Source organism: Zonotrichia albicollis, chromosome 1 (assembly GCF_047830755.1).
Source record: "Zonotrichia albicollis isolate bZonAlb1 chromosome 1, bZonAlb1.hap1, whole genome shotgun sequence".
In the NCBI taxonomy this organism is placed as follows: Eukaryota; Metazoa; Chordata; class Aves; order Passeriformes; family Passerellidae; genus Zonotrichia; species Zonotrichia albicollis.
This window is the reverse complement of record NC_133819.1, coordinates 67,578,851-67,586,556: the sequence shown is the minus strand read 5'-3', so window position 1 is coordinate 67,586,556 and position 7,706 is coordinate 67,578,851.

The window sequence follows — 7,706 nt, the reverse complement described above, 5'->3', positions numbered from 1 at the left end:
ATTGCAACAAAGTGACTTGTTAAGCCTTCAAAGTCTGTCACCAGCGCTCCTCCAAGCAGTGTAACTGATTGCATGGCACATCGTGGGGGTTCAATGGTGTGTATTTCTGACCTCCCTTCTCTAAAAAGAAACACTACACAGCCAAAATACAACAACCTTCTACTCGTACCTACATGCTGTGAACACCAAGAAGCAAATCAAGTTGCCAACTGTGGTACATGGCAGTATAACAAGGGGTCATGGGATGAAAGCAAGAAAGGGAACATTTTAGGCTGAATATCAGGGGGAAAGGACTTTTGTTGAACTGTGAAAATGCTACATGCCCACGTTAAAAATTAGCTAGACAAAGCACTAGAAATTACTCGGTATACTACAACTCTGCGCTGGCAGAGAGATGGAGCAGAACTAATTGGCCTCTGCAAACCCTAACTTCTTATATCCTTCATAAAAAACAGTCTACAACAGCTCTTAGATTTAACAAAGGCTTGCACTTAGAAGAGAAAATGAAACTGGGAAGGCAGAACATCTCCTTGCAAGCCTATTTCCATTGAGAGCAGCACAGCGTGGGAGGTGCAGTCGTTCAAGCGCTTTATGTTCCGACTTAAGTCAAGAGAATCATTTACAGCAAAGAAACAGGAGTGATACCTTTTTAGCATTTTTATCATGACGACTTTCTTAGCACACCACAGTTTGGGGGGAAAAAACAAAAACAAAAAAGTAATCTGCACATTTTCTTTGAGAAAAGAAAACACTCACTTTGTCTATCTATTAAATCTTTTTTCACTTCCCCATCTATACGTTAACCCAGGCCCAGATTCACCAAACTCAAAAGAGGGGCCGATGTCATATGAAAGACTGCATTCCTACACATTTCATAAAGTGCAACACCTGTGCAGGAGGGAAAGGCTCAGGTTAAGGTTTCCATTCAGTCACAACTCTGTCAGAATTCACTCTTTCTGACAACAACTGGCAAACCAGCAGCTGATGCATCCTGGCCAGCAGTGATGCAGCTCTAGGCTACCCACGCCTCCTACCCAGTGGTACTGACCTGGGACAGCTTAAGAGGGACCATGGAGAGGAAAAGACCTGCTCATATCCTCAAATCCCAGAACATACAGTGCAAACATATATATGCTCTCCATACTGACAATGTTTACTTTATGGATGTCCCTGGTAATAATCGGGGGATGGATTCTTGATTTCCACTGATTGCAATTTGTCACAAATACGGCAAGTAGATGTCATTGGTATGCAATTGGAAGCACATACTACATTAGGAAAAAGGGCCTGAATATCTATAACAGAGGTCATAAATAAAATGAACTAGAACATATGAGATGAAATTCCTTTCCCTGGTCCTGGCAGAGGCATATGATTTCCATTAGTAAAAGGTTCACTGTAAAATTTACTACAGAGGAGCTGATTTTCCCTTGGCAGTCTTCTTCACTATAGATTTTCAGAATTTGTTTGCATTTTGGTTAACATTTTTCCAAAAAAAAAAATATATATATAAAATATGAGTGGTTTCAACTGCGCAGAACTGGCTCCTTTAGCTCTTTATGTGAAGCTAGGAAGATGTGCTGCATCTTACATCAGCTGAAATTCAATTTTTCACAATTATCCAAACCAACAAAACTCAGTCTGCCTAATTCTCATGAACGCACACAAGCACCTCCAACTAAGTTTTAATTTGAGCAGATATTCTGCTCATCTGTTCTCGACAGCAGTACATGCCATGCAATTACCTTACAAAATAAAGCTGCTTCTATCTGGTACACTTTGCACATGTATAAATAGTACAAGAGGTGAAAGAAATATGAATTATTCCTTAAAACTGCTGTTTGCAGGTGATAAAAAAGCATACTGCTGGCACCATTCCCCTGAAATCTTAAACCCAATCCCAAAAAAGCACTAGAGAAAAGATTCTGCTCCAAGTATCTACGTGTCCATGTTAAATTTAAGAATTGGTTTAAGTACCTTCCCTAGACCAAGGCCCTGAGCAAGAGAAATACGATTTTTCTATTTAAAATATTAAAAAGACACAGGCTGCCCAAGTGTTTTACATTTCTTTTTCCTTCTTGACTTCTAATTCATTTCTGACATAGTGTTTCCTTTCAGTCTCTCGTCCGTACCATAAATCTACCTGCAATGATTTGGTACAAGTCACACACTTTGCATGAAAATGGATCCCGGTCACAGGATGTGAGGTACAATGTCCATCATAAGTCATGTACAAAGTATAATTTCAGTAACCAAAATCTCTCATTCAGGCATTGCATCCCATTGTGCATCCCAGTGCATCACAGACAGCTGGAATTAATTCAGCTGCTTACTCTGGAGCAAATCACCAACTCCATGGAACATAAGCAGCCGAACATCAGGAGTAGATGAGATCAAAATTAGGCCCTCTTATATGCACCTTGCTTTGTAGAAGCATTAATTAATTGTATTTATGGTCTTTGGGTCCCCATTATTAACAGAACTGAGATACCACAAATTGCAGTCACACACATACATCTTAGCGACTGGAAGAAAACATTTCAAATTTATTTTTAGAAAAAAATCCATCTAGTTTCACTTCTTTTTTTTTTTTCCTCAAAGCTCACACAGAACTATCCAGTCTCTGCAAATGTGATCCAAAAATTAGCTGGGGAAAGCAGGAAGGTGCTAGCTAGGCACTGGATCAGGCAATAACCCAACAGCTGACACAGAGTTTCACAGCACTATCCTGGTTCTGCCTGATTGCACACTATGTCTCTCATCAGACACCTTGACACGCAGCTGTCGCACCTCCACCAAATTATTCTGGAATCCCAGCTCAAGGAGATGGGACAGACATCTCTGGGTGCATAAAAGGCTTAAAATGACACCAAGGATGAAGCTGGCCCCTTGTTTTCTGTAATGGAGATGAACAGAAGCGAAAACTGAAGGAGTAGTTTCTCCAGCTGTTGATGATAAGACCCTTAGTATATAAATGGCATGCTCACCACATGCTACTGGTGCAGGGCCCTTCATATTTTGTGAAGTAGGACAGCCAACTTAGACAACTCAGTAAACACTGCTGAGCAGATATCAACCTGTCAAAACCAGTTTTACTTATTTAAGATCATAACCCTTTTTTCACATCACTAGGAATTTCTGGGGAACTCTGAAGTCCAGACCTTGGACAATACCTTCCGTTTCCTAACTCATTTGGTTTTCAATGATGCCTTTTTTGTTGTTTTGGGTTGAGGTTTTTTGGGTTTTTGGGGTTTTTTTGTTTACAGCTCTGCTCATCAAATCTGCACAGTGGTAACAATATGAAGAAAAGCCAGAGAAGCAAACCAAGCTAATTGACAGCACAAGTATGTTTCACATAAACATTCATTATAAACAGTGGTACTGCTGAAGCTACTGCACTGGCCACAGACCCTACAGTTTAGTACCACTGACCTCAATAGCAGGCAGATGAAGAGCAGAACTGACATGTCAAGCATGAAGCTAGAGTAATGTGCACCCTTATGACCAGATCCTGAGCTGGCACACAGTGACCATAGCTTCCACAAGATCAGTGGTATGAGGTCAATTTTTTTTCTAGCTCAGTCAACAACTTTTAATCTGAGCACTGCCAGGAAATCAGAGAAATCACTCAGCATTTGTTAAACTGCCAAATTAAAACTTACAAGTTGCAGGTTCTTTCATCTTGCTACCCATGTTTAAATACACATTTCATATTACTAGAGCTGCAAGAAATTAAATTACTTCAGATCACAGTTATTTGGAGACTCTTTTCCCCTCCCTGTTACTGACTCAGAGGGAGCCTACTGAAACTTCCCAATGGAATTTGCATGCAGGGCTCAAATAAACCTATATTCAATGCCTGTTTTACTCATAAAGAATAATACATCCTTTTCTGAGTGAAGACATGGTGAAAATAATTTCCTTTTCCTCGTGAATTATCTGGAAGGAAAACTGGGATACCTCATACCCCCCAGAGTACCCCTGTCTTCCTTACAGTCGACAGGCTGTGCTACAGGAAAGCTACTTGGCATGCAGGGCAACTAAATCAGTGAAAGCACATTAACAAGATGGGTGTTTGCTTTGTCTTCACCTTGAAGTAGGAGCTGTGCCAGCAAGCACTGAATTAAGTAACAAGATGGGTGTTTGCTTTGTCTTCACTTTGAGGCAGGAGCTGTGCCAGCAAACACTGAATTAAGAACACATGACAGGTAAGACCTCTCCATCCACCTAAACATTCCCCTCCATCCCTGTGAGCTGCTCCACACTTCCCTGTCTTTCCATATGTGTTCCAGTTTGTCTTTCACCATCTCTTTGTAGTTCCATGCCAGACCCCTGGATTTCTGTCCCACGGCAGTTCTCCAGCACAACGCCCTGCTCATCATCTCCTCTTTTGCATTGCTACACATGATTGCTCACCTGTTCAAAGGGACCCAGCCAGCACACAGCCACCAGCCCATAGTCACCAACCTGTCACTCAGCCACCACAAGTCACCCACCTGTCACTCAGCTTCCTTTCATCAGCACTCACTAAATACACTAGCAATGTGTATATCTAACAGCTGCAAAAAAAAAAAATTTGCAACAAGACATATGCAGGGCAGTGAAACCTTTCATTTCTTCTAATGGAATCATGTTAAGAGGCTAAATTTCCTCTGAATAAAATCTGCAGAGATTACAAAATCCACAAGAGATGGAAAAATAGTGAGGGCACAGAAATGGCTGAGATGTAGAGAGACTGAACATGCAAATAGAAAATTTGCAAAATTAAGTTCAACTTGAAAAAAATACAATACACCTATGTTTTTTCTTAATAAAAAAGAAAAAACCTCCAGACCACACAAACCTAGAAAGCAGCAATGGGTAGGAGACTGAGGGTCAGTAACAGATAGTAAATTAGACATGAGTCCACAATGCAGTCTGACAGCAAAAAAGGTCAACACAATTTTAGGCTGCATATGCAGAGACAGCAAGTAACAGGGAAGTAATGGTTTTTATCTATATTGATCGGGTGCAGTCTACTATGGAAAAAAACATGCTCAATTCTCTGTTTTGTGTAAACAAAAACTAATGGCAGTTTGGAGGGACTTCATAGAAAACAGTCACAGAATAGCTTGGAGGGCTAGCAGAACTAACCAAGGAAGATGAAAAGCTAGCAAAAATAAAAAAAAAAAAACAAACCACAACAACAACAAAAAACCCCACAGACATTCTCTCACAAAGAAATTAGAACAATTCAAGAAGTTGACAAAAAGTTATTGCTGAGGATAGGCTAGGCAAACCTGCTCACTTTTGCACCAAAAGCAGTCAAGACTTAATTTGAGAACTACCAAGTCTAACTTGGAAGGCTGTTAACATCGATGGGGCAATTATTTTCAGAACTGTTGTCCTGTGTGAATGTCCAGCTGCAGCCTGGTAATTGTTTCTGGTTCACACAATAGCTAAGAAAAGCTCAACAATGTGAAAGACTGGAAAGAAGATGCACCAAAGAAGATGCAAAACTTACTCAGCATTACAAAAGGGAACATTAGTAAAACTTGGGGAAGAAAAATTAAGGAGTAGGCCTGGGCTAAACACTTGGGCAATATTCCTTAAGGCTGAGATCAATCAGTCAGGATGACCTTGTATCACCCTAAGGCCAAAATTCAATCTGACATAAGGGGGTTGAAAGTCTTGAAGCTGCATCAGAAGACTCATTATTGAGCTGAGGTGGACAACCAAGGCCAGTGTGTTCTGAATGAGTGCCTCAAAATGACTGGTGCAAGTTCCTCCTCATAACATCCTCAGAGGCAGTATAGTCCTAATAGTAAAACCCTGAGAAAAGTGAAGATTTCTGCCAGTATTAAGAGTTACCAGCACTTTCTGCTTCCCAGATTTCTGGGAACAGCTTGATCCCTTCACACTCTCTGCTGATCAGAAAGCAGTAAAAGTCTTTACTTTTGGCCAAGCTCCTGCAGGAATCCAAGCCTACAAGCCTGGGCTTTGCTTTGCACCGTCCTCATGGCTCCTGGCTGGGCTCAGGGTATGGGCTGAGCCTGCTCCTCTCTGCAAATCCACTGCCTCACAAAACAGTGAAGTCAGTAAGCAACCATGCAAAAAGCATCTGTGTGAAGAGGGAAGGCAAGATAGGAAAAAAAAAAAAATCAATGCCTGAAGAAAGCATTGGCATCTCAATATGCCATTCAAAAGCAAACCCATCTTGATGTAGAGCAAGATAGCCAATGGAAGTAAAAGGACTGGTCTTTCTCAACATCCTATGCCATTTACAATTCATTTAGGCAATCAGTATATTTCAACACTCCTTTTAAATCCAAGCTGGAAGTGCTTAGTATTGAATTGGCACAAGTTTAAAAGAGGGAAAAAAAAGGAAAAAAGCAAAAGGCAGTACAATAACAAAAGAAATCCCAATCCATCTTTTGACTGAGGTGCATTGCCTTGCTAATTTTGCTGTAGAAAAACAAAGCAGTTCTGGACAGCTGATTAAAAGAAGCTGTTAATTTAGAATAACCTGTTTGCTAATTGCCTTCAACCTTGGTCAGTCGGTTTCTGCACTCTAAACCCTAAAGGTAGCTTGAAATGAATGCATCTAGGGAGTGAGGAGTAATTAGTGCAAGCAGGCAGCCATGGCTGGAAGACAGAGGTCTCAGTGAAGGGAGGAAAGGTCTAAACCAGTGCACACGCTCCTAGGAATTTGCCCTAGTGCTCTCTCCCTCTGCTCCCCCTCCTTTTCCCTTCTGCTGCGGAGCTGCAGCTACAGCTGGAGCCCTCTGCCACAGCAGGGATGTCCCACTGCCCCTCAGGCACTCTGCCACCACCTGCAAAAAAAAAAAAAACTTTGCAGGTTGGGGGTTTTTTGGCACAAACAGCCAAGTGAGCAAAGATCCTGCATGCAGCCATGATGACTGCCTTCCCTCCCTAATCTGTCCCTCTCCTCGCTGGGAACCATGGGAGACAGCTCACTGGGATCCATGGCACCAGCCCCCCTTCTAGAAAGCTTCCATGGACAAATATGCAGAAGTCCTCCACCAGCTTGTGAGTACTGGGGAAAATATCTCCCTGCATCCCAGAATCCCAAAATACACCCCATGTAGAAATACAGCTTCCACCAAGACCTCACAGACAAAGGATGATTTTCTGTTTTCCCAGCTTGCTGATCTCCTCTCACTGGGGCAAGGCTGCCCCATGACCACCTTCAGGAAGAGAGGCTGAAGAGGGAGTGGAAAGGAAAAAAAGACTCTGGAAATTAGTCACTCGTTTTACAGGCTGCCTCCGCCTGGTTTGCCATGCGCTCAAAATAGAACAACAACTGACCTGTGAGTTATTTCAACATGAGTGTAACATTTAGAGGCACAAGGCAGGGCATACAGATTTTATCCTACTGATGTCTGTCTGACCCCTGCAAGTCCTCAGGTGACCCAGGCACACACAGCCGCTGCGGTCATCCGTTCCCTTCTGGTGTTCCCACTGCCTCCCTGGGTGCCAAGCAGAAACGTGGTGCTGGTTCACACTGTCCCAGGGGAAAGAAGGCTCCCTTAGAAGAGCAAGCAAGGCTAACAGGAGCCAGGCTTGTTTCCTTATAATAAACATGGCATCATCCTCAACAGATTTCCATTCTGGAAGAAGCCTAGTGCATTCTCCTGCAACAGTGAAGCAGATGCATCATGTTTAGAGGGAGTTGGGAGCCACAGCTCTGGAACAGAACTTCCAGC